Below are 10022 nucleotides of genomic sequence, written 5' to 3' on the forward strand. Positions count from 1 at the left end.
AAACACTCAAGCATATTAGAGTCCCTTTCACGTTCTTTCTTGAGACTCTGCCTCTTGCCCTCAAGGTTGGCCAGTATCTTGACTTTGAACAGCATAGATTGGTTTTGACTTTTTTTGAACGTGCTATAAATGGAACTATACAACATTTACTTTTCTGTGCCTGGATTTCTTTGCTCAACCTTACGTGAGTCTGTGAAGTTTACGTTGTCACCGTATCTGTGGGTTGTTCATTGTCATTGCTGTTCTGATGGGAGACACTTAGGTTCTTTCCAAATAGGGGCTGTTCCAAGCAGGGCTGCAATGAACATTCTCATATGTGGCCTTTGGTGCACGTACACATGCACTTCTGTTGGCTATATATATGGGTCACAGATGAGCCATATGTTTACCTTTCGCAGATACTGACAAACACGTTTTCAATACGGTTGTATTGAATGTGAATATTTTAAACTATGTCCCAGTTGATTTAGTGCCGGGTTTGGTAACCACTGAACAAAAGCATGAGTATTTGAAGGCAGCCACTACCCTGACTTCTGTCTACTGCCGCCAACGTACTGCACAGTATCTCACACATGGTAAGAGATCAACAAATATTGATTTAACTTTGATTTAAACTGATTGAATTACATTTCCCCCAAGTATTAATCAATACATGAGGAACAACAACATTCTCACTTCACTTTATAGTCTGGTCATCTTTTCTTAGAGTTTTACAGATTAGTGTTCCAGATGGGACAGCGAAAGGAGACATTATCCCAGCCAGAGATGTCATCTGTTTTCACTTTCCAGAGCCCCCCACCCCCGACCACCCTGAAGCAACAGGGTCAAACTCCCTCAGATCCATCTAGAAAAAAATCTTTAGGGCTACTCCTGGCTTAACTACAGATACATTCTGTTACGGACTGAATGTCTGTGTTCCCCTAGAACTCCTATGCTGAGGCTTTCACCGACACTAAGCCATATTCGGAGAAAGGAAGTAACTAAGGTTAAATGAGGTCAGAAGAGTAGGGCCCTGACCTGATAAGATTAGAGTCTTAATAAAGCCGTTCCCTCCTGCCGGCCCACTCCCACCACACACACTGGCGCACAACAAAGAGGCCACGTGAGGGCACAGTGAGAAGGCAACCAACAGCAACCTGCAGGAGAGCTCTGAACAGAGCCGACCACACAGACATCCTCATCACGGACGTCCTCCCCCAGGACTGTGAGAAAATACATTTCTACTATTGTGTCAGCCCCAGTTTATGATATTTTGTTATGGGAGCCTGAGCAGACTAAGACACACCCCTGTGCAATTTCACAAGCATTCAGCGTGCCTCCTGGGTTGTTAGGATGTCACCTGAAAAATTTAACTAGGTTCCAAAAGAAAAATGGAAGTTAACTTTCAGAGGCACTCTTTAGCAAAAAATTACAAAGCCATCTCTTCACTGATTTCCAGGGGAAACAGCATTCTCATTTCAGCCTCCATCCAGGAGACAGACCCTTCAGGGGCTGGTTTAGGTTGGTTCAACCAAATCCCCAAGTTCCAACACCCAGAGTTGGCAATAAGAGCAGATGATGCTGGCAAGAGCTCCCCAAAAGAACGATACTATACAGAAAGTCTGAAAATGAGGACCAAATATGCTTATGTCTAAAATACTAACAGGTGATTTCAAAACAATACTCACAGTACAATCCCAGTTTTTTTTTTTTTAAGATTTTATTTATTTGACAGAGAGAGAGAGATCACAAGTAGAGAGGCAGGCAAAGAGAGAGGGGGGAGGAAGCAGGCTCCCTGCAGAGCAGAGAGCCCGACGCGGGGCTCGATCCCAGGACCCTGGGATCATGACCTGAGCCGAAGGCAGAGGCTTTAACCCACTGAGCCACCCAGGCGCCCCACAAGCCCAGTTTTTTAAAGCCTATTATCTGTTGATGTAATTCCATACACTCATACCTGCAAATAAGAAAAGGGAAAAAAAAAAGCCTAAATAGGGAGCAGAGAGTCTCCTGTATGTCAATAAGCCTGGAGATTGGTTAACCCTTTATGGAAGACAATTTGACCAGCAGCTTTCAAATTTTAAAATATGCCCTTTGACCCAGTAATTCTAATTCTGGGATTCTTCTTACAGATGAATTAGCATCTAAGCTCAACCCCAAATGTACAAAGATGTTTATTGTAGTACTACTGTTAATATATTTTAAAAAATGAATGTAAATATTCATTGGTAATGGAATGCTGAAAATAAATCAGGACAGACTCACACAGTGGAAGACTACACAGTCTTCCGTGAGAATGCAGGAGGACGTAGGACCGTGGAAAGCTGTCTATGATCTACTGTTCCATGAAAAAAGCAAGTAGCAGAGCAATATTTATAGTATGATCCCATTTGTATAAACCGTACAAACAAACTTCCTGTGGATGACTCTGTGTGGGCAAAAGCACAGGCTCTAAATCTGGAAGAATAACGCCAGTCACGGTTACCTCTGGAGAGAACAGAGGGATAAAAGGCAAAGGGCATGTGTTAGCTGCCTGGAGCCACCATGACGAAATACTGCAGACTGGTGGCTGAACCAACAGTGACACACGTTCTCAGCTTCAGCGGCTGAAGGTCCACGATCGAGGGGTCCAGGGGTTTCTTCTGAGACTCCTCTGCTTGGCGTGCAGGTAGCTACCTCTTGCTGGGTCCTCACGTGGCTTTTTCTCTGTGCGTGTACCCCTGGTGTGCCTCTACGTGTTCAAATTTCCTCTTCTTCTAGGGACACCAGTCAGACTGGATTAGGGCCCACTCTAACAGCCTCATTTTCACTCAGTCACCTTTTTATAGACCCTATGTCCAAAGAGTCCCAGTCTGAGATACTGGGGGGTGAGGACTTCAACATAAGAATTGTGAGGGAGATAAAATTCAGCCCACAATAGGGAGATTGTCTATATATTTGTCCATATTGTCTCCGTTTTTGTTTTTGTTTTATGGTGAGCATGTATTTCGGTTGTAATTTTTTAAACAATAAAAAAGAAAAAAATTGACTGGAAGACAAACGTTAACAGCACACTATTAATAGGAATTACCTCTAAGGATTGTGGGTGATCTTTATTTCCCCTGCCTGTGGTTTTTAACATTTCTCTTCTAACATTCTTCAATGAACATGTATTACTTTTTAATTAGGAAGCAGAATTAATGTTCTGTTTTATGAAATATCTTAATGAAATAAATAAACCCAACACCTTCCCCTTGGAAAGCCTGGAAATCAGACATACTCAGAGAAAATAACTACCTTTAGAACTGGCTAGTGATCTTTAATAATTTACAGGGATGGTTTGGTTGCAATAAGCTATTTGAAACACAGGTTCATTCGGGAATAGCGAGTTTCTTAGGCTGTGCAAACTGGCACACCCTCTCTCAATTTCCTTGGTTACAGAAGCAAGGTGAATCTTGTCTTCAGTTAGCCTTTTCAAGCAGTTATTCAAATCACTGATTTTCCAAGTGAGTACAGCATTATGCTTAAGGTGGGAACTGCACACTTTTTAAAAAAAATTTATTAAATTTCATTCAGTAATGAGTCTTAATCCCAACACCAACAATGGTCTCTTTTTTCCCAAGACATGTACAACACAGTCACAAATTAAATAACCCCATCCTGCTGTGAGATCACCTGTGGAGAAACGTGTCAAGAGTAAGAATACATAGCTGGTGACTCCAGGACTAGCCGCTTAGCCTAAGGGTTTCGAGCTCCATCAGAAACACCCGTAGGATGTGCGGGCTTCTGAGTTCTGCTGCTTTTCCTCATGGCCTACATAAGCGACCTACCATCAGGTGATGGGTCTGTCAGTCCAGCTCTCAGGGAGTTCCAGTCTGCACGTAGAGAAGCACAGGAGGCTTTGAACAGAATTTCCTAACAAGGAAATTGCTGCATATTCCATGTGGTTATTTGAAGGATGAAGCAATGATGTCTTCCAAAGTGGAGTCTCCTTTTTTTTTTTCTCATTTTTTCCTTAGAAGCCACCTCTAGTCCTGGTAAGAGTGGATTTCCCAGAGGTGGAAAGCAATTCAAGTAACAAGTAACTGGAAATTTTGATATTTTTCTTTTTGTGGTCAGTAATACCAACAATCTTCTTCCCACTGGGGAACCACTCAGAATTCCTGACTATTCATTCACCCACTGGAATGGAGCAGACTTGGAAATTCCCACCCTCCAGTGTTGTCCGGGATCAATCTGGTCAACCTTTCAGGATCAATTTTGTCTTGTCAGCCACAGTGGTTCACAGTTACTCGTGCTTTTGGAAATGGGCAGGGTTTCCTTTCCCTTCACATTTTCAGGAGTGGTAAAGTCAAAACAAACATTTTGGAGAATTATTGTGGATGGAAGATGGAGTGAATAGCTTCCGGAATTACATCAGTGACTATGATGTTCCACAAACTCTTTGGCAATAGCAACATTATATTTACAAATACATTCTTCCTGTAAAACTAAGCCAAAAAGTTGGCTTACATTAGCCACCTCCTAAACGCCTATTCCAACTCTATCCCAACTCTATTCAAGCTGTGAAAATTAACCATGTTTGTCTACCTGCTGGGTAAAAAGAGTGGGACAGAAAGAAAAATGGCGGATAGCCAAGAGATGAAGAGCTACTGTTTGTTTGTTCTCTTTCATCTTTCAGGTGTAGAACTTGTGCCACTTTGTCCCTAAAGAATAAGAAGCAGACTCTTGGCTGAGTTCTCTGACACTGGGAAGGTACCTTGTGCTTCTGGATTAGATGAGCGGGTTCCATGTGCGGAACTGTGCACCACAGTTCAAATGAAAGAAGACAAAGAGAGAGAAAGGAGAGAGGAGGCTGTTGAACAGGTGTGGACTAGACCTTGGCTGCTCTTCCTCGTCCCAGGTTGGCAAGCAACGAGGTGAGCCCCTGCTCAGCAACACTAAGTAGTTCTTTACAGTTTTCCAAGCACTTGCACATATAAGAACTCATCTGGTTTTCTCAACACCCCTGTGTTGAAGCGATGGCCACTCCATTACAGTAAATACGATTTTGTATCCTATCCTATTAGGTTGTTAGGCTTGGAGCCCCACTATTGGGCTTCAAATCTTAACTCAGCCACTTCGTGGCTATGTGAACTTAAGGAAGGTAATTAACTTCCCTGTGCCCGGTTTTTCTCATTCATAAAAGGGTGAGAGCAATCATACCTACTTCAAAGGGTGAGGTGAGAATTAAATGAGATAACAGCCCATTTTGAAGATGGCAGAGGAGTAGGAGACTGAAATATCATTGGGTCCCAGGAGTTCAAGCTAGATAGTTACCAAACCATTCTGAACACCTACAAACTCAACAAGAGATAGAAGAGAAAAAGAGCAGCAATTCTAGGAAAAGAAAATCGATCACTTTCTGGAAGGTGGGACTTGCGGAGAAGCGAATCCGAAGCAATGGGAAGATAGACTGTGTGGGGGAGGGGCCGGCTTCCGGCAAGTGGTAGAGCAGCAGAGCATAAAATCAGAACTTTTAGAAGTCTGCTCCCCTGAGGGACATCACTCCAGAGGGTAAGCGGGGGTAGGGGTAGGGGGAGGTGAAGCCCTTGCGGGGACACTATAGTCTCAGGACCTGCGGGATCACAGAAAGACCAAGGGTGCCTGAGTGTGGCAGAGATACTAGATATATCAGGGCAGGAAAGCCAGCTGCAGAGACAGAGCTGAGGAGTGAGCTCTCAGCTCAGAGTTACCTTAAACTGTGCTCCGAGGTACAGTCAAGGCACTGCTCATCGAGCAGGGATCCCACAAGTTGCAGATCCAGAGAGGCTCACCTTCCTCCTCTGAGAGAAGTGGCACAGGAGTGTGTGGCAGGAATCTGCTGGGTTTGAAGACTCCAAACGGGGATGTACACCAGAGATAGAAATGCTCGGTCACAGGCCGGGTGAGCTCGGAGCTCGGCCGGAGACCAGGGAGAGGGAGGGATTGACTACTTTTCTCCGATGGCGCACTGAGGAGTGGGGCCCCAAGCTCTCGGCTCCTCTGGGTGGAGACTGGGAGGACGCCATCTTCACTCCCATCCTGCAAAGCGGTACAGAAAGCTTCAGGGAACAAAAGCGCAGGAGACTGAACCCAAGCAGATTTCTTAGCCTGGCCCCTGGCAAGGTCGGTGCAATTCCTACTCGGGCAAAGACATTTCAGAATCATGGCAACAGGCCCCTCCCCCAGAAGATCAGCAAGAACATCCATCAAGACCAAGTTTTTCTGTCACTGAGAACTGTGGAACTCTAGAGCTGGGGGAAAGCAAAATACAGAATTCATGGCTATTTTCTCCATGATCTTTTAGCCTTGCAAAGTTAAATTTTTTGAATTTTATTTTTTTCTTATTCTATTTTTTAAAATTTTCCTCTTTCCTCTTTTAACCTTTTTAAACTATTTTATATTATGAATACCTTTTTAAAAAATCATTTTAAGTTTTCATAGTTATAGATATATTTTAGCCCTTCATTGTATTTAACCTTAATTTTTGTATACATATAGTTTTTTTCTTCTTTAAAATTTTGGGATACAATTTCTTCTAATAGATCAAAATATACCCTAAATCTAGGTCCAGCCTGATCACATTCTCTCATATATTTTTTTCATTTTCCCAACCAATTTATCAATTCATTTTTTAGAATCTTTTTTTAAGTTTTCATCTTTACAGTCATATTCCATCCCTTCATCGTGTTTACCTTTATTTTTGTATACATATATTTTTCTTTCTTTAAAATTTTGGGAGATAGTTTCCTCTAAGAGACCAGAATACACCCAAAATCAAGTGGGTGGCTCTGTTTTACTCATCAGTCTAATATATGTATTTTTTTTCTTTTTTATTTTTTTGGTTTTTTTTCCCCCTTTCTTCTCACCCTGGTTTCAGGTCTCTTCTGATTTGTTAGCGTATATTTTTCTGGGGTCTTTGCCACACTTTTAGTATTTTGTTCTCTCACATCTGTTCTTATCTGAATAAAATGACAAGGCAGAAAAACACACCACAAAAAAAGAACAAGATGCAGTACCAATGGCTAGGGACCTAATCAATATGGACATTGGTAATATGTCAGAACTAGAGTTCATAATGACAATTAAGGTGCTAGCTGGGCATGAAAAAGGCATGGAAGATATCAGAGAATCCCCTTCTAGAGAAATAAAATCCTGTCCTGAAGAAATAAAGGAACTAAAATTTAACCAAGTTGAAATTTTAAAAAGGCTATTAATGAGGTGCAATAAAAAATGGAGGTTCTTACTGCTAGGATAAATGAGGCAGAAGAGAGAATTATTGACAGAGAAGATTAAATGACAGAGAATAAAGAAGCTGAGCAAAAGAGACAAACTACTAGACCACAAAAGGGGAGAATTTGAGAGATAAGTGATACCATAAGATGAAAAAATATTAGAATAATTGAGACCCCAGAAGAAGAAGAAAGAGAGAGGGGCAGAAGGTATATTGGAGCAAATTATAATAGAGAATTTCCCTAATATGGCAAAGGAAAAAGCATCAAAATCCAGGAGGCACAGAGAACCCCTCTCGAAATCAATAAAATTAGGTCTACACCCCGTCATCTAATAGTAAACCTTACAAGTCTTAGTGACAAAGAGAAAATCCTGAAAGCAGCTGGGGATAAGAGGTCTATAGCATACAATGGTAGAATTATTAGATTGGCAGCAGGCCTATCCACAGAGACCTGGGAGGCCAGAAAGGTCTGGCATGATATATTCAGAGCACTAAACAAGAAAAATATGCAGCCAAGAATACTATATCCAGCTAGGCTGTCATTGAAAATAGAAGGAAAGATAAAAAGCTTCCAAGATAAACAAAAACTAAAAGAATTGTGCAAACACCAAAATAGCCCTACAGGAAATATTGAAAGGTATTGAAAGGGGTCTTCCAAGTAAAGAGAGAGCCTAAAAGTAATAGACCAGAAAGCAACAGAGACAATATACAGTAAAAGTCACCTTACAGGCAATAAACGGAACTAAATTCGTATCTGTCAATACTTACCCTGAATGTAAATGGGCTAAATGCCCCAATCAAAAGACATGTATAAGAATGGATTAAAAAAAACCCAAGACCATCGACATGCTGTCTATAAGAAACTCATTTTAGACCCAAACACCACAAGATTTAAAGTGAGGGTGCGGAAAACAACTTACCATCCTAATGGACATCAAAAGAAAGCTGGGGTGGCAATCCTTATATCAGATCAATTAGATTTTTAAGCCAAAGACTATAATAAGAGATGAAAAAGGACACTACATCCTACTCAAAGGGATACAAGAAGATCTAACAATTTTAAATATCTATACCCCGAACATGGAAGTAGCCAACTATATAAACCAATTAATAACAAAATCAAAGAAACACATCAATAATAATACAATAATAGTAGGGGATTTTAACACCCCCTTCACTGAAATGGACAAATCATCTAAGCAAAAGATCAACAAGGAAATAAAGGCTTTAAGTGACACACTGGACCAGATATATTCAGAAGGTTCCATCCCAAAGCAACGAAATACACATTCTTTTTTATTTTTTAATTCCTTTTTATTTTTTTACTTGACAGACAGAGATCACAAGTAGGCTGAGAGGCAGGCAGAGAGAGACAGAGAGGGAAGCAGGCTCGCCGCTGAGCAGAGAGTCCAACGTGGGGCTTGATCCTAGGACCCTGGGATCATGACCTGAGCCAAAGGCAGAGGCTTTAACCCACTGAGCAACCAGGTGCCCCTGAATACACATTCTTCTCTAGTGAACATGGAACATTCTCCAGAATAGATCATATCCTGGGTCATAAATCAGGTCTCAACTGGTACCAAAAGACTGGAATCATTCCCTGCATATTTCCAGACCACAATGCTCTGAAGCTAGAACTCAATCACAAGAGGAAAGCTGGAAAGAACTCAAATACATGGAGGCTAAAGAGCATCCAACCAGGCAATTAAAGAAGAATTGAAAAAATTCATGGAAACAAATGATAATGAAAACACAACGGTTCAAACTCTGTGGAACACAGCAAAGGCGGTCCTGAGAGGAAAGTATATAGCGATACAAGCCTTTCTCAAGAAACAAGAAAGGTCTCAAACACACAACCTAACCTTATACTGAAAGGAGGTGGAGAAAGAAAAGCAAAGAAAGCCTAAATCCAATAGGAGAAGAGAAATAATAAAGATCAGAGCAGAAATCAATAAAATACAAACCAAAAGAACAGTAGAACAAATCAACAAAACTAGGAACAGGTTCTTTGGAAGAATTAATAAGATTGATAAACCCCTGGCCAGACTTATCAAAAAGAATCGAGAAAGGACCCACATTAATGAAATCATGAATGAAAGAAGAGTGATCACAACCAACACCAAAGAAATACAAACAATTTTAAGAACATATAATGAGCAACTGTATGCCAGCAAATTTGACAATCTGGAAGAAATGAATGCTCTCCTAGAGACACATACATTACCAAAACTGAACCAAGAAGACACAGAAAACCTGAACAGACCCATAAAAAGTAAGGAGATTAAAGCAGTCATCAAAAATCTCCCAACAAACTAGAGCCCAGGGCCAGACTGTTTCCCAGGTGAATTCTACCAAACATTTAAAGAAGAATTAATTCCTACTCTCCTGTAACTGTTCCAAAATATAGAAATGGAAGGAAAACTTCCAAACTCATTTTATGAGGCCAGCATCACCTTGATCCCAAAACCAGACAAAGACCCCATCAAAAACGAGAATTATAGATCAATATCCTTGATGAATATGGATGCAAAAATTCTCACCAAAATACTAGACAATAGGATCCAACAGTACATTAAAAGGATTATTCACCACAACTAAGTGGGATTTATTCCAGGGCTGCAAGGTTGGCTCAACATCCACAAATCAATCAATGTGATATAATACATTAATAAAAGAAAGAACAAGAACCATATGATACCCTCAATAAATGCTGAAAAAGCATTTGACAAAGTACAGCATCCCTTCTTGATCAAAACTCTTCAGAGTGTAGGGATAGAGGGCACACACCTCAATATTATCAAAGCCATCTATG

This window comes from Enhydra lutris, unplaced genomic scaffold, assembly GCF_002288905.1.
Source record: "Enhydra lutris kenyoni isolate GAN:26980312 unplaced genomic scaffold, ASM228890v2 scaffoldscaffold33, whole genome shotgun sequence".
Lineage (NCBI taxonomy): Eukaryota > Metazoa > Chordata > Mammalia > Carnivora > Mustelidae > Enhydra > Enhydra lutris.